General features: G+C 46.9%; 1 protein-coding gene across 6 annotated transcripts in view; it reads left to right on the forward strand.

Moving 5' to 3' along the window:
* ARSG (arylsulfatase G) overlaps positions 1-26802 on the forward strand; it is a 2325381-nt gene that overhangs the window by 1036956 nt on the left and 1261623 nt on the right. The window contains exon 1 of one of the 6 annotated variants that reach the window (XM_086930962.1): positions 3957-4218. The exons of 4 other annotated variants lie outside the window; for them this stretch is intronic. The gene's annotated coding sequence lies outside the window, so the exon portion shown is untranslated. Of the gene's footprint in view, positions 1-3956; positions 4219-26802 lie in introns of those variants that run through there. One more of the 6 variants, XM_086930955.1, reaches the window with a different exon arrangement.

Consider the following 26802-nt stretch of genomic DNA (forward strand, 5'->3'; position numbering starts at 1 on the left):
AGTGAGGGTGAGTGAGGGTGAGTGAGGTTGAGTGAGGGTGAGGGTGAGGGTGGGTGAGGGTGGGTGAGGGTGGGTGAGGGTGAGTGAGGGTGAGGGTGAGGGAGGGTGAGGGTGAGGGAGGGTGAGGGTGAGGGAGGGTGAGGGTGAGTGAGTGAGGGTGAGTGAGGGTGAGTGAGGGTGAGTGAGGGTGAGTGAGGGTGAGGGGTTGAGGGTGAGTGAGTGAGGGTGAGTGAGGGTGAGTGAGGGTGAGTGAGGGTGAGGGTGAGTGAGAGTGAGGGTGAGGGGTTGAGGGTGAGTGAGGGTGAGTGAGGGTGAGTGAGGGTGAGTGAGGGTGAGGGGTTGAGGGTGAGTGAGGGTGAGGGGTTGAGGGTGAGTGAGAGTGAGGGTGAGTGAGGGGTTGAGGGTGAGTGAGGGTGAGTGAGGGTGGGTGAGGGTGAGTGAGGGTGAGGGGTTGAGGGTGAGTGAGGGTGAGGGGTTGAGGGTGAGTGAGGGATTGAGGGTGAGTGAGGGTAAGGGGTTGAGGGTGAGTGAGGGTGAGGGATTGAGGGTGAGTGAGGGTGAGGGGTTGAGGGTGAGTGAGGGTGAGGGGTTGAGGGTGAGTGAGTGAGGGTGAGTGAGGGTGAGTGAGGGTGAGGGGTTGAGGGTGAGTGAGTGAGGGTGAGTGAGGGTGAGGGGTTGAGGGTGAGGTGAGTGAGGGTGAGTGAGGGTGAGTGAGGGTGAGTGAGGGTGAGGGGTTGAGGGTGAGTGAGGGTGAGTGAGGGTGAGTGGTTGAGGGTGAGTGAGTGAGGGTGAGTGAGTGAGGGTGAGGGTGAGGGGTTGAGGGTGAGTGAGGGTGAGTGAGGGTGAGGGGTTGAGGGTGAGGTGAGTGAGGGTGAGTGAGTGAGGGTGAGTGAGGGTGAGTGAGGGTGAGTGAGGGTGAGGGGTTGAGGGTGAGTGAGTGAGGGTGAGGGTGAGTGAGGGTGAGGGTGAGTGAGGGTGAGTGAGGGGTGAGGGTGAGGGTGGGTGAGGGTGGGTGAGGGTGAGTGAGGGTGAGGGTGAGGGAGGGTGAGGGAGGGTGAGGGTGAGGGAGGGTGAGGGTGAGTGAGGGTGAGTGAGGGTGAGTGAGGGTGAGTGGTTGAGGGTGAGTGGTTGAGGGTGAGTGGTTGAGGGTGAGTGGTTGAGGGTGAGTGAGTGAGGGTGAGGGTGAGTGAGGGTGAGTGTGAGTGAGGGTGAGGATGAGTGAGGGTGAGTGAGGGTGAGGGTGAGTGAGGGTGAGTGAGGGTAAGGGTGAGTGAGGGTGAGGGTGAGTGAGGGTGAGGGGTTGAGGTTGAGGGTGAGGTGTTGAGGGTGAGTGAGGGTGAGTGAGGTGTTGAGGGTGAGTGAGGGTGAGTTAGGGTGAGGGGTTGAGGGTGAGTGAGAGTAGTTGAGGCTGAGTGAGGGTGAGTGAGAGCGAGGGTGAGTGAGGGGTTGAGGGTGAAGGTTTGAGGGTGAGGGTGAGGGGTTGAGGGTGAGTGAGGGTGAGGGGTTGAGGGAGGGTGAGTGTGAGTGAGGGTGAGGGTGAGTGAGGGTGAGTGAGGGTGAGGAGTTGAGGGTGAGGGTGAGTGAGGGTGAGGGGTTGAGGGTGAGTGAGGGTGAGGCTGAGGTGTTGAGGGTGAGTGAGGGTGAGTGAGGGTGAGTGAGAGGTTGAGGGCGAAGGGTTGAGGGTGAGTTAGGGTGGAGGGTGAGGGGTTGAGGGTGAGTGAGGGTGGAGGGTGAGGGGTTGAGGGTGAGTGAGGGTGGAGGGTGAGGGGGTGAGGGTGAGGGGGTGAGGGGTTGAGGGTGAGTGAGGGTGAGGGGTTGAGGGTGAGTGAGGATGAATGAGAGTGAGGGGTTGAGGGTGAGGGGTTGAGGGTGAGTGAGGGTGAGGGTGAGTGAGGGTGGCTACGGTATGGGATGTCTCATATTAAAATTACGTGTGACCTGTGAAAACGTGAGTGAGATACCGGCATGCCATGTTCTCTTGTACAAGCGCAATCGGGTGTTCAACAATGCCATAGTGGGCCGGTTCATGGCTACGTGTTCTATCATAAAAATAGTGCAAATGCTCATGTTTAAAAACGTCAAAGCCAAAGGAAAGTGCGATTTAATTTTAAAATCAAATAACTGATTACGGCGTGGTGACAGCGTGGCAGGAAAGTGAAAAGTCTGATTGAAGTGGATATTTTTTTAAAACCAAACAACTGTCTAACTAAAGGCAGCGGGTCAAGCGTGTCAGTCCCTGGAGCTTACCTCCTCTCAATGTCCGTGCGGCTCTGAAAGTGAGCCGGCGGGCAGAGCTCACGCCTAATGTAGTGAGTTTTTCCGGCATGCGTGCACCGCGTGGTGCAGTAGCTGCTGTCATTGGTATGGGCTGGTAAACAACTGAGCTGTAGCTGGAGCGCGCTGACCTTCCCATTCCAACTTGGGGGGTTTGAAGAAACAGATATAAGTCTGTATTATCGGTGTGCTCAGGCACAGTTTGTGCATTTCTAGTTTTTCCCACTAAAATATCTGCCACATCTGGCGGTGGAGGGCATGGCACATCCAACACCCCTGGCAGCTAGAATATTAAATTATTGTGAGGGAAGCCATAGGAAGGAAATTAATCCAGTCAGTTGCATTGTCTGCGCGTGAAGCGCCCTTGCCTCTCGAGCTGGGAGAGACCTCGTATATGCATCAGACCCTCCGTATTGGTTCCCACCCGGGAATCTCGGAGCGCGGGGCATTGGAGATGCAGTCAGTAGGGATTATCAAGCTAGGGGATATGTACAGAAATGGCCCTTTTATAACTCTAAATGAATTTCAAGCAGAACAGCCATACTAAGCAATGTATGGGTTATATATGCCAGGCTGCGTGCGGCGGTGCACTTTTTAAGCTCGAATTTCCCGCAGGAACCAATTGGGTTAAAGGCGCTACAGGCTGTGTGACGCACGTGGCCGCGTCCATGAACGTCACGTCAGACTTGCACGACTGCCCCTGCTGCACCACGAGCTCTTGGTTTATTGAGTCACGTCGAAGATATAATGTTCTGTGCTGTTGTTTAAACCTGACCCAGGAGGGGGGAGGGGGGAGGAGAAATGCGACATGGCGGGGAGGGGGCGGAGCGGGGGAGAGGGTGTGTGTGTTAGGAGGGCATTGCGAAATGCGAGACGGCGGGAAGGGGGCAGACATGGCGGGGAGGGGGCGGAGCGGGGGAGAGGGTCACGTCGAAGATATAATGTTCTGTGCTGTTGTTTAAACCTGACCCGGGAGGGGGGAGGAGAAATGCGACATGGCGGGGAGGGGGCGGAGCGGGGAGAGGGTGTGTGTGTTAGGAGGGCATTGCGAAATGCGAGACGGCGGGAAGGGGGCAGACATGGCGGGGAGGGGGCGGAGCGGGGGAGAGGGTGTGTGTGTTGTTAGGAGGGCATTGCGAAATGCGAGACGGCGGGAAGGGGAGGGGGCGGAGCGGGTAAACAAAGACGGACGTGCACGCGCTTTTAAGCTCAATGCGCATGCGCATTGAGCTTAAAAGTCACGGGCACTGCAAGGAATCGCCACGATTCCTTGCAGTGTGGATAAAGAGCGGATAAGTCCCAATACTCTCGCCTTGCTCGATGCGCATGCGCATCGACAGGCGAGACCTAAAAATCACTTGAGTCAAAGTAGTATTCTTGGCTTTACCCCCAGTAGTGTTGCTTCAACGTGAGCAATGACCCCTCCCAATAGAGTTTCCCTTCAAATAACTTTCCTTCTTCTCTTCCCGTATACTTCCCACTGGTAGTTTTCCCTCCCGCTTATCGGCTCTGCTTAGGAGCCTTACACGCACCTGGTTGAGCCACATCCCTGGGACGTGGCTAGGAGCAGGATCTAACTGGCAGACAGGTTACATCCTCTCTCCCTCAAGCGTCCCCGGGTTTCTCCTTGACTCCGGTTCTTCTTGCTTTGCCTCCTCCAGCTCTTCGGGGTCTGCTTTCAAGGTGCGGGCTGGATACTTCCTCTACTTGGTGTCCAATTTCAAGATGCAGGCTGGGCACTCTCCTCTGGATGGACTGCTTTGCCATCCGCAACCCGCTTCTCCGCCCTCCTCTTCTTCTGTGTATTCGCCTTGTCTCCTCCCTTTGACGTGCTGGCATTCCGCGGAAGTTCCTGTCTCTTTCTGGCTGTCTAACTTCCGGTTTCGTTGGAGCGGGTCTTCAAGAGAAGAAGGGTGCAGTCTGCTCTGGGATTCTCATCACCAGGTTCGTGACAAACTCGTTGACTTAAAAAATCAGAACGTCATGGGAGGAATAAAAAAAACCAAGCATTTGCAATGCAATAGGTCTCGCATTTACGAGAGTTTGAGTTATTGGCATTGTAAATGACAATGCCTTTTCTTTATGTGTTGTTTTAAAAAAAGATAAAATAAAAGACATTGTCATTTACAATGCCAATAGCTTAAACTCTGGTAAATGTGAGACCTATTGCACTGCAAATTTAGACGCGGCTCGTCTAAAAAAAGGGGGTGCGTCCGCCATTAAAGTAAAAGCGGGATATGGGGCGCTTTTAAGAAAAAAACACCTTTTTGTCAAGTTGACAGACGAATGCTCATCTAAAGAAAGGGGCGCGGCCCCTTTAACATGAAAGCGCGGCATGGGGCGCTTGTGAAGAAATAGAAAAATTAACTCATGCAGCCGCGTTCAGTGCCACAAATAAACCAATTGTGCAGCCGCCACTTTATCAGTGTGGCATGCTGTGCCATAGAAAAAAAAAAATTAAGCGTTGCGGGAGATTGTTTCCTGCCAGCAACAGCAGGCAGGTGAAAACCATTTAACAAAATAGTGCTCGGAGGCTGTAATTAAGGCCTATCGAGTAACAACTCCTGTAACAGGGAGTGTCCTCATGGGAGGTTACTAAATGAGACAAGACTGTACTAAGGAGGGACTGCTAAGCCTATTGACCAATGAAAAGCCACAGTTTACAAAGGACGATGACACAAGCCAATGAAAAATATGGGCAGAGTGGGCGGAGCTTCAAGTCCATACCTGAATACAGCATGCCTCGCAGAGCAGCACATGCGCGGCCCAGGTTCAACATAAAAACAGACACTTGGAGCACAGTGTAAAAAAACTGCAACTCGCTGGCAACAGCATGCCAGGATTTTAAAAACAGACACCTTGTGCAAACTGCATCTTAGCGCTTTTAAAGTCTTGAGAAACACAGCACGCGGAGTGAACAAGTGCAGGTCAGTCTTACAAATTGTCTTCTAGTTCCACTTGGAAAATGCCCATAGTTCAGGAGGACTGGAGCTTCCTTGCGTGATGTGTATTCATGGGTGATTGAACCCCCTGTTCAACCCCACTCAGCTCCCCCCCCCCCCCCCCCCCCCCAGCGCTCCACTTCAGCATATAGAACCCCACATGTTCACAAAATGCAGCAAAAAGGGCGTTTCTTTTATTACTTAAAAAATGTTTTTGGGGATTGTGTTTAAGTAAAGAATTTTTATTTTTCTTACCTGAAAAGGACATACATGCATTTTACTTCTAGCGCATGTTTTTTGTGGTAAGGGGGTTTGCTTATGCTTTTATTCTATTTTTTTGTGTGTTTTTACCATATAGTCTGCAACACCTACGAATGAGTTGTACTTTCATATATTTTGTGCAACATCACCTGTAAATACCTCAATAAGCATAGCGCCTACTTCACCATTTTTAAAAAATGTATTAGATCTTTTTATTGAAAGTTGTTTAGTCATACAGCATTCCGGCGAGGTAGAACAGCAATTAGTACATATCAGTAATGTACTGTCTATCACATTTAGCATGAGTCTGATCACAAATAGATGATCACATATCGTCATTGTCCTTCTTGACATCAGTCCTACCACACTCAGCCCTGACTAACCAACTAGTGGGGGAGACCCAGATATTACATCTATGTGCATTCCATCTACCCCAAAGTCGGTCCCATTTCCCCAGACATCCTCTATTACTATAGACAGCTTTTTCTGCTATCATACACCTGTCCTTGTCTCTCCCCCTCCGTCCCAGGGTCGGTGTCTCTCTAGCACCCAATATGCGGGCTATGTTTAGTTTTGCTATGATGATACCCAGGGTAATCCATAATTGCTCCATGCGGGTCAGATCAATGGCCTCTCATATATTGAGTAGACCAAGTTGGGGTGTTCGATGAGCTCGGCAGCTGGGAAAGTACAGACTCCCAGTGTAGCCTAACAACAGGGCACTCCCAGAGAGTGTGGTAGAATGTTCCTTTTTGTGCGCGGAGCCTTAGACACTTAGAGTCGTCTCTTTGCCCCATTTTGGTCAGAGTGCACACAAGAGATAAGATTTACGTAGAATCTTGAGTTGGATTAATCTGAGTATCAGTGCAATGGCTACCTCATGCAGGGAGGTCAGAGCCTCCTGCCAGTCTTCATTTTTAAAGTTTCCCAGATCTCTCTGCCGAAGCACACAAGACGCAAGAGAGGGTCCAGCATATTGCTAACAATTTTTTGGTATGTCATGGAGCTTGCCTAGTGGTCCATAGGTTACAATCGGATCACTGAAATAATATCGACTGACAAAATATCGACTTGCCAAAATATCGTGGACAAAATATTGACAGTCAAAATATCGAGTTTGTATCTACAAACAGGTAAGTACAAAAATATCGAGTTAAAAATATCGTTAACAAAAATATAGATGTAAAAAATATCGACTTTATTAAAAACAGTGTTAAATTAAATTAATATTAAATTTTAATTACTAAAATATACTTAAAACGACTTAAATTAAATTATAATAATTAAATAATAAATGAAAATAATAAAAATAATTTTTTTAAATCTTATTTGTTGACCCTGAACCCTAAAAATACCCCTTTACCCAAAAACCCAAAACTGACCCTGAACCCTAAAAATACCCCTTTACCCAAAAACTAAAAACTGACCCTGAACCCTAAAAATACCCCTTTACCCAAAAACTAAAAACTGACCCTGAACCCTAAAAATACCCCTTTACCCAAAAACTGAAAACTGACCCTGAACCCTAAAAATACCCCTTTACCCATGAACTGAAAACTGACCCTGAACCCTAAAAATACCCCTTTACCCAAAAACTGAAAACTGACCCTGAACCCTAAAAATACCCCTTTACCCATGAACTGAAAACTGACCCTGAACCCTAAAAATACCCCTTTACCCATGAACTGAAAACTGACCCTGAACCCTAAAAATACCCCTTTACCCAAAAACTAAAAACTGACCCTGAACCCTAAAAATACCCCTTTACCCAAAAACTGAAAACTGACCCTGAACCCTAAAAATACCCCTTTACCCAAAAACTGAAAACTGACCCTGAACCCTAAAAATACCCCTTTACCCAAAAACTGAAAACTGACCCTGAACCCTAAAAATACTCCTTTACCCAAAAACTGAAAACTGACCCTGAACCCTAAAAATACCCCTTTACCCAAAAACTAAAAACTGACCCTGAACCCTAAAAATACCCCTTTAATTTAACATAATTAACAATTAATCTATTAAATTAAATTAATTACCAATTACATTTTAATTAAATACCATATATTATTTAATTACCAATTAATTAATTATTACTACCAATTAATAAATTTACATATTTAATTAATTATAATTAAATTACTTCCCACCCTATTCCCCTATAAACCCACAACCCGCTACAGAAAAGACATTATTTTAATTTACATAATTAGAAATTAATCAATTAAATTAAATTAATTACCAATTAAATTTTAAATAATTAACATATATTATTTAATTACCAATTAATTAATTATTACTACCAATTAATGAATTTACATATTTAATTAATTATAATTAAATTACTTTCCACCCTATTCCCCTATAAACCCACAACCCGCTACATAATAAAATGACACAATAATTAAAAAAATCATTAATTAAAAATAATTATAAAATAAAATGACACTTTTCACACATATTATTACATAAAAACACTATAAATAATTAAATATTATTTTAAAAACTATATTTTTTACTATCTAGATTATATACTTGGATATTTTCACTGTCTATATTATTTACAGTCGATATTACTTCACTTACCTTAAAAACGATATTTTGGCTGTCGATATTCTGTCTAGTCGATATTATGTCCAAACGATATTTAAAACTCGATATTCTGTCCAAACGATATTTTGGAGTCGATATTATGTCTGTGCACCGTTACAATCATTTTTATTTTCCACTGGAGAGGCCTTCGGCAAGACCTCATCTCACGGGATGGTGGTCTTCAAGACAAGACGTATTTGTAGATACCTGAATGTTTCTGCGTCTACCATTTTGTACTTCGTCTGCAGATCTGAAAAGGGGATCACCCCCCCTCACACAAAGATCCCTAACTGCTGATATCCCTATGGCGTCGCATTTACCGAAACCTAGGCAGTCACTCAGCCTGGTCAGCTGTTCGGCTTTCCACAGGGGCATCACTTGCATCACTTTTTTGTGCCAACCCAGTCTCTTAGTTACCTGATGCCATAGTGCAATTAAATGGCCGGTCGGGACCGTGAGGCATTGGTGGTGGGGGTTTGTACACAGGGCTATTTTTTAGCCTGCGGTGCCCTGAATCCCTGTCCATCTGGTATGCTGGCTCGTCTTGCGGTGGATAGCCTATTGGTTAAAGACCACCAGTTGTGACTCCCAGTAGTATACCCGAATGTTGGGCAGTGCAATCCCACCGTCGGACAATCCTCTCATGAGTTTATGTATAGCTATTCAGGGAGGATTCCCATCCCAAATTAATATCTTCACTTCGCTCTCAACAGCATCAAAATAGGTTTCAGGGACACTAAATGGGGTGTATTTTAATGCGTATAAGAAGCGTGGCAAGGCCATCATTTAAAAAAGCGCTGTTCGCCCAAGTAAGGATAGTGGTCGTGATCTCCAATGTCACACGTCAATTTGTAAGCGGGTCAACGGGACTGGGAGGTTATTTGTGTAGAAGAGGTCTAGGTCTGGTGTGGAAAAGATCCCCAAATAACGAAAACCCTCACTCACTACGGCTGCTTCACAGTTTGACGGCAAAGTCGGTTGTGGGCCATGCAGTACAAAGATTGTGGACTTAGACCAGTTTATGGTATAGCCTGGGTATTTACCGAAATTGGTCAATATCTGGAGGACTCTTATTAATGGAGGATTGCGGGACAATATATATATAATAGTATATCGTCTGCGTATAATGAAATTCTTTATTCCCAGTCCTCTGTCCAATTTAACCCTATAATCAAAGGATGTTCTCTCACCCAGGTCTCCAAGGGCTCCAGCATCAGGGCAAGATTAGTGGCGATAAGGGACAGCCCTGCCACGTGCCTCTCCCAAGACGGAATATTTATGAGGTATGAAAAGCAGTCTGATCCATGTCAGAACTTTTGTGCCAAATCCTATGTGTTCAAGGACAGCATATATGTACGGCCACTCAATGGTGTCAAAGACCTTTCATGCATCAACGGATAATATAGCTGTGTTCTTTTGTTGTGATGGTTCTCCCCAACACTCCATGGAGACGACGCATGTTAAGGGCTTTGCTGCACCCTGGCATGAAGCCTGATTGATCTGGGTGTACTAATATAGTGATGATGTGAATCTAGCGTGTTGCTAACCATTTAGCCAGGATCTTGGTCTTGGCATTAAGCAATGAAATGGGCCGGTAGGAGCTGCAACTCTCTGCCGGTGTACCTTGTTTATGAATTACTGCTATGGAGGCAAACCTTTGGTCCTGCTGTAAAATCCCCTTCTGCCTACTCTCTAAATACATCTTGTAAATGAGGTGCAATTTTAGTAGCTGTTAGTTTGAAAAATTCTATTGGGAGACTATTGGGTCTCATCGCTTTACCTGATTCTACACTGCGTATGGCGGAGGTTAGTTCCTCCTCTGTGGGATCCCCTTCTAATGATTCCTGATCATCAGGAGAGAGGGTCAGCAGTAGGAGGTCCGCCAGGAATTCTCTAGAGTCGTCGGCAGTGGTCGTCGTCGTTGGGGAGTATAAGTGTGTGAAATTGGTTGCAAAGTTCTCTGATAACATTTGGGTGTCCTTCAGTGTCCCACCAGTGTCTGTGTTCAGTATAGGTACCCAACGATGAACCTGTTCATGCCTTTAAAACCAGGCTATGTGCTTACCTGCCTTGTCTCCCAGTTCATATACTCTGTGGTGTGTTGCCATGCATTTAGCCCTAGCTACTGTGTTACCATGTGTTTGTATTGTACTTGTTTAACGTTTAGGGTGTACTTGGCCGCTTCGTCCTCCGTTTCAGCTACCTGGGACTCCCCGTCTAGTATCTCCCTTTACCCCAGTATTGGAACTTTCATAGATTCCCATGCTTTGTATCTTTCCCCGTCGTCGGAATGGGAGTCTCGGTAACAAAAATACCATAGCTGTAGGTACAAAAGACAATGGAAAAAGGCCTAGGCCGCATTCCCTTTTTCAGCATATCACCCTCTTTGTGTAAAAGAGACCAAACTTTGGCCTCAGCCAATCAGAAGTGCCTCACCACTTAGAACCTTCCTGAAGGAACCTCAGAGCCTCAGATTTTCTACCGCACGTTGTGCTAGGGAGTCTCCTTTGAGCTCTGCTCAACTTCTACTCTTCTAAAGGATTTCTTCAGGATTTTTCAACAGGATTTTCTTCAGAATCTTTCAGATTCTCTTCAGGATTGTTCCTACCTTCCAGGATGTCGGAAATTGAGAAGAAAAAAGCCCTTTTCAAGCCCTGTTCCTCCTGTGGCAAGAAAAGGCTTTTTGTGGAGGATAAGCATAAGGACTGCATTTATTGCCTCTATCCTGACCACCAGGCTGCTGACTGTTCAATCTGTCGCACTTTTTCTGCCAAGACCCTCCGGGACCGTGAGGGTAGGCTCCTGACATGGCTACAAAAGCTTAAATCAAGGAAGGATACTGTCTCCAGTGACAGTGAGGATGCTGGATTGATGTCTTCTACAAGAAGGTCAGTGAAAAGGGGTAGGGGTTCCCCTTCTACTTCGGTGGGAAGATCTTCTAAGGCCTCAAAAAAGACCCCCAGTGAGTCTGAGAGCCCAGGTCCCAGCAAATCTCCTCACGGAAGTGTAAAGGAGAGGGATGGACCTTCTATGCCTTCTACAGGTGAGAAGACTGCCACAGCCTTCAAAACACCTTCATGCCAGTCTTCTGAGAGGACTTCTAGGTCCTCGACGACGAAGACGTCGACAACGGGAGGCCCGTCGACGAGAACATCGAAGACTCCGTCGACTGGAGGTTCGTCGACGTCGCGACCGTCGACGGCGCAGTCCTCGCCGTCGACGGAGAAACTGAAGACGCCGACGACGAAGGTACCAGCTTCAAAGGTGTCGACGAAGGAGCCGTCGACGACGAAAGCCCCGTCGACGTCGAAAGTCCAGTCGACGACGAAGGCCCCGTCGACGTCGAAGACCCCGTCGACGACTATGGCCCCGTTGACGACGAAAGCCCCGTCGACGACGACGACGGTGTCGACGGCGAGAGTCCCGTCGACGACGATGATGATGGTGTCGACGACTGCGGTCTCGTCGACGAGGGCGTCGACGACTACTACGGTGACTATGACAACGGCTGGCGTGTCGACAGTTTCATCGTCGACGACGTCCACGACCCCTATCTCGACGGCGTATATACAACCGTCGACTACGGAACCCACGATATTGTCCACAGAAAAGCGAATTACCATTTCGATGACGCGGATCACACCAGAGATGACTTCTCCAAGGACGGTGTCCCCTCTGTTACCTACCATGCTCCTTCTAGAGGGAGAATCAGAGGAGGATGAACAAGATGCATATAGCTATGCCAATAGTCCTTCCCAACTATTTGTCAAATGCCAGGACACTGACTCAGAGGGCGAATACGGCCACGAGGAACATGGTCATAGTCAGCAACAGCAGCTGCAACCTGAACAGGAAATGGTTTCAGTGCCAACATCTTTCCTGCAAGATCTACATAGGATGCTACAGGACTATAAGTCTAAGGCCAGTAGACCTCTGCCAAATACATCAACGCCTGCTACACCTTCAAGGCTTCAGGCTTCATTGGTGCCACCTACTTTCTCGGCTCCAACTTCTCCACAGCCTCAAGCGTCCGTCCAACAGGATTCCTCTGGATTGCCAGGGACTCATGATGTTGCTGAATCCTCGGATGAGGACCAACAATCGGATCATGTCTCTAATCCCGACACGGAATATGATGAATACGTTATTGACAATCCCGCATTGCCAAATCCGGACCCGGCGGACTCCCCGCCAGCGGATATTGGGGGCTTCCATCAGCTGATGGAGAGAGCGGCGGCAAGATTTAAATTGGCAATGCCTAAAGTTACAACAGATTGTTTCTTATATGACTTTAAGGAACCCTTTCGAAAGACTGCCAGGTCTATTCCTATAGTGGATCACCTATGGAAGGAGGGCTTAAAGACAATGACACACCCGGCGACGGTGGTCCCGGTGCTACCGCGTTTGGAAAAAAAGTACAAAGCGACTGATGATGCCCCTGCGGCCTTGACAGGTCATCCACAACCAGACTCTGTGATCTCGCAGGCAGCGCAGAGGAAATCGCGCAACCCTTCGGCACCACGGACAACTCCTCTGGACAAGGAAGGGCGGAGGTTGGATAACGTGGGAAAAAGATTCTCCTCGATGGCAAGTTTGCTAGTGCGAGCGGCTAATTCCTTAGCGATCCTGGGTAGATACGACCGTCAACTCTGGTGCGATATCGCCCCGTACCTTGACCAGCTACCTCCTGAATCTATGTCGGAGGCAAAGAAAATTTTACAGGAAGGAGAGGCGACGTCGATGGAAATCATCGATTGTGCAATGGATATTGCAACTACTGCATTCCGTTCACTGGCGGGAGCAGCAGTACTCCGTCGCCAAGGGTGGCTTAAAGCTACTTGGTTCCGGCCCGAGGTCCAGAATAAAGTCTTGGATCTCCCCTTTGATGGAGAAGCGCTGTTCGGCAAACTCATTGAGGACACCCTGCAGGATATTAAAAAGGACGCAGAGACCGCTAGGTCTTTAGGAACACTTCAGTACAGAAAGTCTCCTTTCAAGGGATCCAGAGGCAGGGGTGGTACTTATAGAGGATCCTTCCAACAACAATGATATTCCAACACAGGATCCGGTTCCCAACAACACCGTCAGTCTTACCAGCAGCGGCAAGGCCAGTCTTCCAACTACTCCAGGCCTTACGGTAAAGGAAAGCAAGGGGCACGAGGACGAGATTCGTCCAAGCGCCAATAGCGGCCTCCTGGCTCTTCCTACTGGACCCTTCTCCAGGAAGTCATCAGTTGGAGGCAGGGTCAACAAATACCTTCACAACTGGTCCCTGATAACATCGGACCGTTGGGTGCTCAACATCATTCGGAAAGGGCATACCTTAAAGTTCACACAAGTTCCGCCACCCAAGCCCCCGGCAGCCACGCCTTCAAAACACCAGCGTCTCCTTCGGCTCGAAGTTCAACAAATGCTCCGAAAAGGGGCAATAGAGCCAGTTCCATCGCACCAAAGAGGCCAAGGATTTTATTCCAGGTTCTTCCGGGTGAAGAAGACGCTCGACAAGTGGCGCCCCATTTTAGACCTCAGGGGGCTAAACACCTATCTCATTTCTCTGTCCTTCCGGATGGTGTCCCTCCAGGACATTTTGAAGCTGATCAGCCCGGGGGATTACATGGCCACGCTCGATCTCGAGGATGCCTATTTCCACGTTCCGATTCACCCAGCGCACATAAGGTTTCTGCGATTTACAGTAGCCAAGAGCCATTACCAATTCAGGGTTTTACCCTTTGGACTCCGCTCAGCCCCAAGAATATTCACAAAGGTTCTGGCGCCAGTAGCAGCTTTCCTGCGAAGGCACAAGTTTCAGGTCTTCCCCTATCTGGACGACTGGTTACTAAAAGCTCCGTCCAGAGAAGCAGCGCTACGGGCGGTTCAAGCATGTACCAATTTATTTCAGAACCTGGGTCTCACTCTAAACGACGAGAAATCTTGCCAGATCCCGTCCAGAAGAGCTCGGTTTCTGGGAGCCATCTTGGACTCAAAGCATTCACAAGCTTTTCCAACTCTGGAAAGGAGGCAGAAATTACAAACCATGGCCCAAGACTTACAAATAAGAAAGTCTCTTTCAGTACGCCGCTACAAGTCTCTGCTGGGAGTAATATCATCGTGTATCCCACTAATTCCCCATTGCAGACTCAGGATGCGTCCCTTGCAGGAACAACTGGACAATCAATGGAAGCAAGTCCACGGTTCGTTCGACGACAGAGTGGCTATCACTCCGGAGATGAAGGACGCGGCCTTATGGTGGACAGACCAAAACAACTTGTCCCAAGGCCTATCCTTCGCAAGCGACCCGTCCCCACAGGTGATAACGACGGACGCGTCATTGGAGGGTTGGGGAGCAGTGCTGCAGGACCTACATGTCAGTGGTCATTGGTCACCCCAGGAGAAACGCCTCCACATCAACCTGTTAGAACTCAGGGCGATACGACTGGCTCTGCAAGCGTTTCTTCCTCGCCTGGAAGGTTCACAAGTGCTTATCAGGACGGACAACACCACGGCCATGCACTATGTGAACAAGGAAGGAGGGACCAGATCGCGCCCATTGTCACGAGAAGCCCAGCAGGTCTGGGAATGGGCGATCCAACACAAGATGTCTCTGATGGCAGAACACTTGCCTGGCGTCCTAAACGAAAATGCCGACAGACTGAGCAGGTCGTCCTTGGTCAGCCACGAATGGGAGTTGAATCAGGAAGTCTTGGAACAAGTCTTCAGCCGGTGGGGAAGGCCGGACATCGACCTTTTTGCCACTCCGACCAACAAGAAATGCCGGTCTTACGCAAGCAGGCTTCCCCATCAAGATTCACTGGGAAATGCCCTTTCGATAGCCTGGTCGAAGACATTTGTCTACGCTTTTCCTCCCATTCCTCTGATTCCACGACTAATCAAGAAACTCAAGGTGGAACCGTGCAGGATGATCCTCATAGCCCCGGCTTGGCCGAGGCAGTTCTGGTTCACGGAGCTCCATCTGCTGTCGATAGCTCCCCCCTTGCCTCTACGGATTCTGCCGGATCTTCTCACGATGTCCGAAGGACAGATTTTGCATCCAGACCCTCAGTCGTTACACCTGACTGCATGGCTCCTGAACAGCGAGAATTTATGAACCTGCCATTGTCAAAAGAGGTTAGGGAAGTTCTGTTCCAAGCAAGGGCTCCTTCAACTAACAAAACTTACCGCCTTAAGTGGAAAAGATTCTGTTGTTGGTGTCGAAAGCAAAACATTGATCCATTCAATTCCAAACCTCATCAGATCCTCCCTTACCTGCTGTCTTTGGCCAAGTCTGGTCTAGCCCATTCATCAATTAAGGTCCATTTGGCTGCTTTGTCACGATTCAGAAGGACAGACTCTGGGCCTTCATTATGGTCTTCCAGAATAATCAAGCAATTTCTTAAGGGCCTGTTCAGGGTCTATCCACCGGTGAGACCGCCTCCTCCAACATGGCATTTGAATCTGGTCCTTTCCCAACTCATGAAGGGCCCATTTGAACCAGTCCATCGTTCTGACATCAAATATCTTTCGTGGAAATTGGCTCTTCTCCTTGCTCTCACGTCGGCTCGGCGTGTAGGGGAATTACAGGCTTTGACCATTCAAGAACCTTTCCTTCAATTCAAGAGGAACACTGTCATCATGAGGACTAACCCTAGGTTCATGCCAAAGGTTCCCTCGGATTTCCACTTGAATGAACCGGTCATTCTGAAAACATTCTTCCCTCAGACTTCCACGCCAGCGGAAAAAGCATTGCATTCGTTGGATGTGCAGCGATGCTTAAAATTTTATTTGCAACGTACTAAAGACTTTCGAAAATCTTCTCAACTGTTTGTGGCCTTCGGGGGACCGAGTAAAGGCCTTCCACTATCCAAACAGGGTGTTTCAAGGTGGATCACAAGCGCTATATTACATTGTCACAAGGCTGCTGGTAAACCTCTGACTGGAAAGATACGAGCGCATTCCACAAGATCTGTGGCTTCTTCAACAGCCCTCTTCGCGGGGGTGCAAATTAAGGATATCTGCAGAGCTGCTACCTGGAGCAGCGTCCACACCTTCACCAAGCATTACTGCTTGGAATCTCTGCAACAGGATGATGCAGCAGTAGGACAGGCTGTCCTGAGGAACCTCTTCCACTAATGGTGAGCTTTCCTTTCTTCCCACCTTCCATTTTTTCACATTTTGTATCTAATGTCATGTTGTCTACTGCTATTATTTACAATGCAAAATGTGATTCTCTTGCCAACTGCTTACTACTCTGATACAAAGCATGGGAATCTATGAAAGTTCCAATACTGGGGTAAGAAAGCAAGTTACTTACCTGTAACTTTAGTTCCCCAGTATTGGTAACTTTCATAGATTCCCATGCGCCCACCCACCTCCCCGGGGAAAGCTCAGCCTACAACAGATAAGGTGTCTAAGTACACAACGGCTATGAAAATCTGAGGCTCTGAGGTTCCTTCAGGAAGGTTCTAAGTGGTGAGGCACTTCTGATTGGCTGAGGCCAAAGTTTGGTCTCTTTTACACAAAGAGGGTGATATGCTACAAGAGGGAATGAGGCCTAGGCCTTTTTCCATTGTCTTTTGTACCTACAGCTATGGTATTTTTGTTACTGAGACTCCCATTCCGACGACGGGGAAAGATACAAAGCATGGGAATCTATGAAAGTTACCAATACTGGGGAACTAAAGTTACAGGTAAGTAACTTGTTTTCTTCCAGTGCCTCTACCTTCTCTCTTTTATCTCTCTTGTAACCCATTGTGAGTGAAAGTGCCTGACCCATAATTACTATTTTAAATGCTTTCCAAAGCGTTTATGAAGATTCAACTGATCTTGCATTTTCATTAAAGTAGTGGGCTAAAGATTGTATGAGCTTGTTTCTAATGTATGGTATCTTCAAAAATCACGGGTTGAGAGAGAGTGATTTACATCTCGGGCATGTCTGCAACATAGCAGGCCCAGATCGGGGAATGACCTGAGATTCCCAGAGTAGGTCACTGGAAGCACACAGGGTGGTGCAGTGGGAGTCAATGCAAGCAACTCTCCAGACTTTCCACATGGTCCCCTCCAATCCTTAATGCTTTATTTAGAGTCCTCATAAATCTCTCTACATCCCCGTTGGCCTGCGGCCATTGGGGAGTCACTCTGCGATGCTTAATGCCATGCTGATTCAGATATTCTTTGAAGTCTTGTCTCTGAAAAGGCACCCCATTATTTGTGCGAATCTCTTCTGGCATCTCCAGGAGTGCGAACACCTTTTCCAATACCGGATGAATGAAGTTAAACGCAGTGGATGTTACCACCTCCACCAATGGAAATTTGGAATGACTATTGACCATTACCACGGAGCGCCTTCGATCAGGGATACTTCCAAAGTCCATGCTCACTTGAGTCCACAGCGTTTGGCAGGGCCCCTCTGTGATGATGGGAGCCACTGGTGGATCGGCTCCTGTGATCAAACATGTGTGGCATCCTTGCACCTTTTCTTCTACCATGCGGTCTACCCCCGGAAACCACACTTTGGATCGATGTCGGGCCTTTGTCTTCTCGACTCCTTGGTGGCCCTGGTGGGCCAGGTCCACTGTCCTTCTCCAGAGTTTTGCCGGTATCACCAACCGGGTGCCCCTGAGGATTACTCCATTGCCGGATTCACTTAATTCCTCTTGGCACCTCCACAGGCTCCCACGGTTTTCCCTCTCTTCCTCCGTTAACCTGCTGGATCCCTGCAAAAACCACTTCCGCTGATGGTTATAGAGGTTCCGCCTCACATCTTGTAGACACATACCATGTCTGGTAGCCTCTTGGATTTCTTCTAGGGACAACGCCTGGGGGCAGGCAGCATCCACAATTTGCCATACAAATGACTCTGTTCCTTTGTCCTCCTCACCCTGGTTCCTGAAGTCAAGAGCTATTGGGTGCCTTGACAAGTAATCCGCCAGATTATTTGCTCTTGGACGATACACCACCTCGAACTGATAGTGTTGTATCTGAACAGCCCAGAGTTCTATGCGGGGGGAGGGGGCATTGCGGGCAGTGCCTGTGAACAGCGGTTCCAGCGGGTTATGATCCTTGACTAGGGTAAACGTGTGCCCACACAGGTAAATGTCAGAGTGCTGGCCTGCCCAGCGAATTGCCAGTGCCTCTCGCTCGATTTGAGCATATCTCGTCTCCACAGGCGTGAGTGCTCTACTGGCATAGGCGATGGGCACCCACTCATCTTGTGTGTTCTTTTAGAGCAGAACTGCCCCCAATCCACGGGGCTGACATCCACTACTAGCTCTGTTGCTGTCCCTGGTTGGAAGTATGCTATAGTAGCTCTCTGTAGCAGTGCACTTTAATCCAGTTGAACTCTCGGGCTTCTTCGTCGGTCCATTACCACGGCACATCTTTCTTCGTCAACCTCCGAAGCGGTTCTGACAGCGTTGCAAGGTGCGGAATAAAACTGCCGCAATAATTAGCCATTCCTAAGAAGCTTCGGACCTCTGACTGCATTGGGGAATGGCCGCTGCTCTGATGGCTTCCACCTTCGCCGGATCCACCTGTCGTCCTGTTTTCATATCCATAGGATATTAGAGAAAATAAAATGCTTCCTACCAGTGGAGGGATTCAGGGCGGCTGTCACTGTCCTTACACTGTTGCGTTTGGACTACTGTAATAGTCTGTATCTTAATTTGAGAAAGAAGCATGAATACAGATTGCAGTTGTTTCAAAACTCGGCAGCAAGACTTCTGCTCGGGATCCCCAGATATGTTTCAGTACGTGAGGGGCTTACGCAACTACACTGGCTGCCGGTACCAAGGCGTGCTCAGTTCAAGGCTCTGTGCACAGTCTTTAAAGCGCTGCAGGGCACAGGCCCAGAGTTTTTGAGCAGTGGTATAAAATGTTATTTGCCAGGCAGAACGCTTCGATCAGTCGACGGCAGATTAGTTGCGGTGCCACGTGTAAAAAATGCCAGATGGGGAGGAAACAGTTTCCTCCTCTGTGCTGCAAAAGCCTGGAACAACTTACCGGTACATCACAGAAATGCCGCAGAGCTACTTTAATTCCGAAAGGGTCTTAAGACCTGGTTAATTATGGAATAGTCCCCCCGTTCTAGCTCCGGAGTCAGTAGGCAGCGCCAGGATGCCTTTGGGCAAAAGTGCGCTTTATAAGCTCATAAGTAAATAATAGGCCTTTCGCAGAGAACCTGTATCTGAAGAACTCAACCTTGTGGGCATAGAAACCTCATTTCGCTCTGTGCAGTGTCAATCCCTGCTCGAGTAGTCTCTTGAGAGTAGCTCTTAGATGAACATGGTGTTCCTCTAACGACTTGGAGAAAATGAGAATGTAATTCCTGACATTTTTCACGCCCTCTAGTCCTGACAATGCTTCTCTCACCGCACCCTGGAACACTTCTGCCGCCAAAGAGACCCCGAAGCTCAGATGTTTCAAACCGACAGAGCCCTTACATGTGTCAAAAAGGTTGTTATATGGCGGCTCTCCTCCCCAACACCAGCTGGTGGTACCCCAAGTTCAGGTCCACTTTGGAAAACCATTGCGCCCCGTTGATATCCGACACAATCTCATCTATAGTGGGGGTGATGTGCCTCTCTCTTTGGATCGCCTTGTTGGGTAGACTCATTGTCAACACATAGCCTGATTGTCCCGGGATGTTTGGGCTTCGGAGCTATAACTAATGGCGATACCCATGGCGTTGGTCCTGACACTTTTTCAATTACACCATCCTTCTCTAGGTGCTTTAGTGCGGCCTCCACCAGTGGACGAAGATGAAACTGCACTCTGCGGTGTTGGAGTGTGACTGGCTTGATAGTATCATCAATGTGAAGCTGGACCTCCACTCCCTTCAGACATCCCAGTCCTCTGAATAGTTTGGGGAACTCTACTAGCACCACCTCAACCTGCACCTGATGTTTGTGCCTTGCAAACATTACGAGACCCAGATCTTCCATGATGTTGCAATTCAGCAACGATCCAACCCTGTCACAGGTGACGTAGAACCTCGTGGGCGTTGCTCTGTCCGGGTGCCTGACCTCGACGTCAATCACGCCTTGGAGCGGAATTGGTGTGTTTTCCTCCGTAGGTGAGTATTTTCGCTGTGGCAGGCTCCAATTGAAGTTTGGGTCGTAGCTCATTATACTGTGCCGCATCCAGGATATTCATTGATGCCCCCGTGTCGATGAGCGTTTGAATGCAGTGTTCTCCTATCCATATCTGACATAGTGGAGGCGGTCTTCTTGTGGCGTTGACTCCTTGAATGTTCGACACTACAAATACATTGTCGTCGTCGGCTACCGCTAGCTTCTGGCGCCTGCTGTCCATCTCCTCCACCTCCTGGACAGCCTTAGCACTACCTTGGAACCTAGGGCCTTTGGGCCGCCCTGCTCCAGACTTGGTCGTGCTTTGCACATTTTCGCAAAATGCCCATATTTGTTACACTTGAGATATTGTCGTCCCTGCACCGGGCATCCCTTCTGGGAGTGATTCACCAATAAGCATGGGCGAATTTTGCGAATCTGGCTTTCGCGAATTTGCGTATTTGCGAACTCGCAATCCGCAAAATCCGCTAATTCTCGCAAATTTTTTTTTTGTGTTCGCAAGGGTTTCTGCCAGTTCACAAGGGTTTTTTACCAGTTCGCAATTGCGAACTTACTTGTCGGCTCGCAACGGTCGCGACTATGTTGTTTCTACGTCTGGTTCATCATCACAGGTTCCCAGCGCCCTCTGTTTCATCACTGCCACCCTCTGTTTCACCCATGCCACCCTCTGGTACATCAATGCCACCCTCTGGTTCATCATCACTGTAGATTATGGGGGGGGGGAAAGCAAGCACACCTTGTAGTGTAGTTCCTAGTTTCCCACTAGGCCCTGCGCATTGGAATAACATAAACAGTAGTATCGACGTGGAACTGCTTATATTCCAGGCCTCCACTGACTATGCTAAACTTAATTGGGTTGTGTTACCAACTAGCTCAGAGGTCACTGGAAACTTTCTTCTCTGCATAGGAAGTGATCAGCTTCCCTGGCACAGACAAGAAGGGATTCAGTTTTCCAACAACCGTGCAACATGACAACTTTGCTCCTCAGATCAAGAGTCGATCTCTAGGGTCGTGTGAAACAATAGACATAGATTTCACTCAGTCAGTCTAGTGCAGTTTACTTTCACGGTATGTAGAGAATAGAGAGACGGGCGTTTGTCAATAAAGGGTTAACATTTATTGAACAGTCTTTCTTCTCGTACAAGAGAAATGTATTGCCACAATTGCAATAACTGTTATTATAAAAAGTACGTACAGTAAGATAAGTATTGCGACATAGAACTGTAAAAGCATTGATATGGTTTCTGAGCCATACAATGGTTAAAAGTAATAAAACATATATACAGTCATATATACATTAGGCTAACATACTCAACTGGTGCTTCTAACTATGCCTACCCCAGTGTGCCTGACCTAAGCCTAACACGTGAAAAGGGGAGTAAGTAAGTAGCTTAAGTTAAGTTGGTTTTGCCAAGGTTTGTTTCAAGAATTCTCGTCTAAGGGTTTAGTTAACACCATACCTCTGAATAGAATGATGGAGGATTGGTATCTCCTTCAGGGGTCTCTCTCGATATCCCAGTCACCCGCGAGGGTAAACCGGAAGCGCCGGGACTGGATTTCTCTGCACGAGAAATGCAGCGGCTCTCTTCAGCGCGTCGAGGAAGGAGGCGGGGGACAGCGTCCGCGGGCAGCTGGGCTGGATGTCTTCGCAGAGGACGGCTGCTCGGCTCCTCAAGCGTACTGCACCATAGTTCGCGCTGTAGCGGCGATAATGGTAATCAGTAGCTTCACCACCACAGGATAGCAGGCTGCAGCGACAGAGTGCTAGCTTTTACCAACACGGGGTCTTGCAGGCAGCTGGCATCAGCAACAGGTTCTCGCTCATTGCTTAAGGCAACGTTGGTAATATTTATACCTGACAGGTGCCGGGTTTGACGCAAGTTTGCTGGACATAAGACGTCAATTAAAGATGTCACTAGGAAGTGATAGTTATCAGTTGCTCATTAGAGTTCCATTACTAATCAAAACATAGCAAGCGGGGATTTCCAGGTTTGCTAAGTTTTTATCTTGTTGAAGAACTCGGAGTGTTATCTAGGAATATCAGATAGTGACTGCTGCTCTGTCATTGCACTAATTGGTCGCAAAGGAAGTAGCAGGGAGTCATGCTGGAATGTGGCTCTGTTCGTGTGAGGCCAGAGATGACTTTTCAGAAAATCGCACTTGAACGGTTATGCCAATATAGGGAATAAATGGATTTATAGCCGAATAGGGGCAGAAGGTCACAGTATCGATCAGGAACCTAGATAAGCACGCAACACCCACTCCACGGGTAATGTCCATCAAAATTACTAAAACTAAGCAATTAGATGCATGTGTAACATTGCCCACCCCAAAATACATAAATGCATTCGAAATAGGCGTACTTGTAATACATGGAATTTAGGTACTGTACGTTTTTTAAAGCATAGAAATCATTCAAAAAATTATTGCATATGAAATCAATGAACGATTATGCAAAAGAATTACACATGAAGTATCTCTGACAGAAGAAAAGCGAGATAAATCATCACATAAAAATGCATTGTAATAACATATGTGCTAGAGGCTGGTGTTATGTTGTTATGTCTCTAGATGTGTTTAGAAATAGAAGTGTGAAGCTTCTGTTCTCTAAGAATAGTTTTTACGTTAAGCAAAGAATTGTTCGTGCCAAAAAAGGGTCAATATTAAAAAAATTGTCCAATTCAAAGAAAATAGAATACCAAAGCTCCTGGCAGTTTTTGTTGATCAAAACTGAAGGCCGAATTCAGAGTTCATGGGAACGCTGTGTGTCGGAAAGCTTCTAAAAGTTATTGTTTCTCTGTGGGTGAGAACATCGTATCAGACAGGCTCTCAAAGAATTGGTCTACAAATTCAGGTGATAGTTCAACCAAATTAGATAGCGCTGTAACTTGGCAGGTGTGAGAATGATTGCTGTCATCATATTCGGGAGCAGCAATGCTCACAGAACGTTGTACCTGGATGATGTTGCTTTTGTCACTCGCTCCACTGTTACCACTTGGCTGTAGTACAGGAGTCTCCACAAATGCCGTCATCAGGATTGGTAGCCGCTGGGGACAACACAATGCGTGAGCCGTTATTGGACTGAGCAAAGTATCGACGTCCATTGGTACTGCTGATGGAAGTGAAAGACAGATGTCCAACACGCATTCATCTCCGCAAAGCATACACCGTAGCACAGGTAAAATGCAATTTTGCCATATCGGTCTGAATGAAAGGAACCAGGTCATGTTTAGATCTCTCAGCCTGGCCAATCCGAGGACGTCAGTTATCCTGTCCCTGTAGCGCATTGCTAGGATTGTCTCTTCCATTCCCATGGGAGCTATGTCTGAGCCGAGGCTTGCCATAACGTAGCAGGATGGTCAAAAATAGAATCCCTGCGATGAGTCCCAAAAATAGTGGAATGCCGCCAAAGATGGAGTGCACAAAATTAGGAAAGATTCCCAAAATTGCCTGGAAGGGTGTTAGCAGTCCCGTAAAGACTGTCTTAAATATGCCTGGGATGCTTGTAGCACTAGACATGTTAAGGAGTTGGCTGCACATTTCTACGAAATGCACGGGGTAATTTGTTGATAAAAGGTCATGGACTTCAGTAGCCGTCCTTGCGACTAGAAGATCATACGTCTCTTCAGATGACGTTATAGGCACTGTTGTCTGTAAAAGTACAGATTTCACTTTGCTTAATGTATCAATTCGTATAGAATAGAGATTCAGACGAGGCCAGAGGGGAGTCACTATGTCTGGAGGCCCACTCGGGAACAATGCTTGCATACAGCATTTGACCATGGACGTAACTTGTACTAGATAACTTTTCCCTGGCGCGAGGCCACAACACCTGTGATCCGTTCTAAGAATGTAACTCCCGTTCGAAAGTTGCATAAAGAAGGGCTCTATCTGAGTTGCAGGTGTGACTAGCTGGTGGCATGAAAGGTTGTTTGAATTCCCATCACATGCTCCGTGTAAATTAATACCCTGACACAAAAGTATACCGCTTAGTGAATGTTTACAGTTCTCACCACTAAGAAATACATTTTTGTCGCTGTCACTATAGCAAGAATGAGTGTATGGTAATTTCCATATGGATTTTACATATCCTTTACCCAATTGTTCATACTGGCCAGCAGGTATGTATTCAAGGCACTTTTTAAAGCGGAAAGCGGTTATCGAAATTGTGATAATTCCGTGTATTATCCATTCAATGACAGGACTCTCTGACATTGTCAATGGTAATCTCTCGAGTCTTTCGATGCTCAGGATTGTATAGTCTGCTCCTTTCTGTGCCAAACTGATCTGTTTATCAGTAAGGTTAAAACTGGAAAATAATGACGTTGTGTTGATTAAACGCCAAGGCACATAGCCTGAACGAAGATTTTGCAGCGTCCAGCCTAATTCTATAATAGAACGTAATTGAGACTGGCCATGTTGTAACATAAGCAAATCTCTGTCTATCACATCAAAGGCAGAGGATACAATATTGTCCAAAGAATATATTCTGGAAGACAGAGTCATTAACCCATTGTCTACTACAGAAAGTGATTTCTCCAAATTAATACGATCAATTTCTCGTATTTTATCAGCAGTTTCAATTTGCTTTACTTTCCAAGCCTCGTTGTAAGCAGCATAGATACTGGTCGCTATGAAACGCTTTTGACGCTGTTTGCGTGGTCCAAGAATGAAATCGCGCAAATCAGCACCATCTTTTAACAAAGACAAGTGTTGCTTAATTTCAGCCAGTGTGGATGTAGCTAGCCATTCTAGGCAGAGTTTCCCTACACTGTATGTTGTTATAATCCCTGGATGTTGTCTCTGGGAGTATCTAGAGTCTAATCTGGTCATTTTTAAACCCTGTGTTTTATTCAGGAATCTATCTTGACAGCTATTTGTGTCTGTAGGCCAGATTAACCACTTTTTCCAATCAGGATTTGTTCTGTTGAAATGTAAAATTTGTGACACGTCTAATTCAATATCTGCGGTTGTATTCTCAGGTATTGGCTTTGGTATAGACGGTGTTCTAAGGTCTTTGTTCTTAGCTAGGCCAAGACAAGATGTTTGGTGTACTGTGTCATTTAAAAATAACATTTGTTCTGGTATCATGCAGGTTCTAAATAGTGCTTCTATGCCTTGAACCTGCCAATCTTTTGTACCCCAAATTGTTTTCGTTTCAATATTATTTTTTCCAATAATCAAAACCAAATGTCATCATTTTGTCATAAAATGCTTCTGAATATATCAATTTAGAATTTGTTAGCATTGTTTTCATTCCTGTTTTCTCTAACAGTTTATAATAAAACGTTTCTGCATCACTGGTGTTAAAACCTGAAAAATATTTGAATTTCTCAAAAAATGCTTTAGAACTGCTTTTAGGTGGTGTAGAACAATGTTCCCATTGGTTATACATAAAAACATTTCTAGGCTGTGCAGATTTATGCAAGTAATGATCCCCATAGTGGGTATAACAGAATAACTGCTCATAACTAGATGAACCTTGTAAATAATCATGATCTGTGAATCTAGCCGACATTACTAAATCAGACATCATGTCATTAATACTGTTAAAGTCCCAATCATCAGAGAATGTACTTGGTGTCACAAAGTCACTTAAGGAAACCTTTAGTTGATGAGGATACTTCAGGATTTCGACCGGACCATAGATCTCATAGTCTGTTTTCTCCCATACTACCCCACCAGGTATTGGAATTGCTGTGACATTCACTGTTGACAGTTCTCTTTTCTTCACGTGGGATGATCTGTGTGGTTTCAGGACTAGGTTGATGTTCTGACTTGCTGTGTCCATTGTAATATATTTTCCTTCAATGAATTTTCCCAAACACAGTATCATGATGAGCCAAAGCAGGAGGAAAAATACACCTAGACCGAACCAGAACTCTAGCCAAGGGGAAACAAGGTAGATTTCCTTCAGTTGATGAAAGAGTTCTGTTGCTTTTTCTTTAAAATACTTTTTTGTTTCTGGCATCACTTCGGGATCGTTTAAATCTTCAGAGAAGTTGTCGAAGTTGATGAAATAACCAGAGGCAGTTCTGTCAATTGATGGAATTGTTCTTTCAATCTGTCTCTCGGTAGCACTTTCTGATGCCACATCATTGTAGACTGGTGTTGTTTCTTGATGAACTGTTTCAATCTGTGTTTCAAGAGGCACGAGTTCCATGGCATTATTGCATAGTCCTTCATTGTGCACTGCAGGCTGATCGAATGTGATTAGTCTTTCAGTTTGAACCTCTTGGATTGTTGCAAGTTTGGGTATTCTGTTGTTTCTTGGGAGTCCACTGGGCCTACTGTTGATTATAGGCCACATGCTTGTGGTTTTACCAGATCGATAGACACGACTCTGTTCTCCTTTTTACCAGCAAGGGGCGGTAGCACAACTGATCTTGTTCCGGTGACTGCCAAGACAGGTACTGCTTTTCTGTAAGAAGGCCCAAATTCCTTCTTAACCACGATCTTTTCTCTGACTAGATCCCCAATCTTTGGAATCCAGACAGGCCTTGCTGGGGCTGTTGCGGGTGGTGCCTCGTCAGTGGTACTTGGCTGTTGCTTTAACTTTATGTTGCTTAATGATTTTCTTGTTTCATTCAGTTCCTGTAAAACAGCCAAACGGTCTTTTACATCAAAGTGCTTTGTTTCTTCTTGTACCACTG

The sequence above is a fragment of the Lissotriton vulgaris genome, chromosome 7, assembly GCF_964263255.1.
Source record: "Lissotriton vulgaris chromosome 7, aLisVul1.2, whole genome shotgun sequence".
Taxonomy (NCBI): Eukaryota; Metazoa; Chordata; class Amphibia; order Caudata; family Salamandridae; genus Lissotriton; species Lissotriton vulgaris.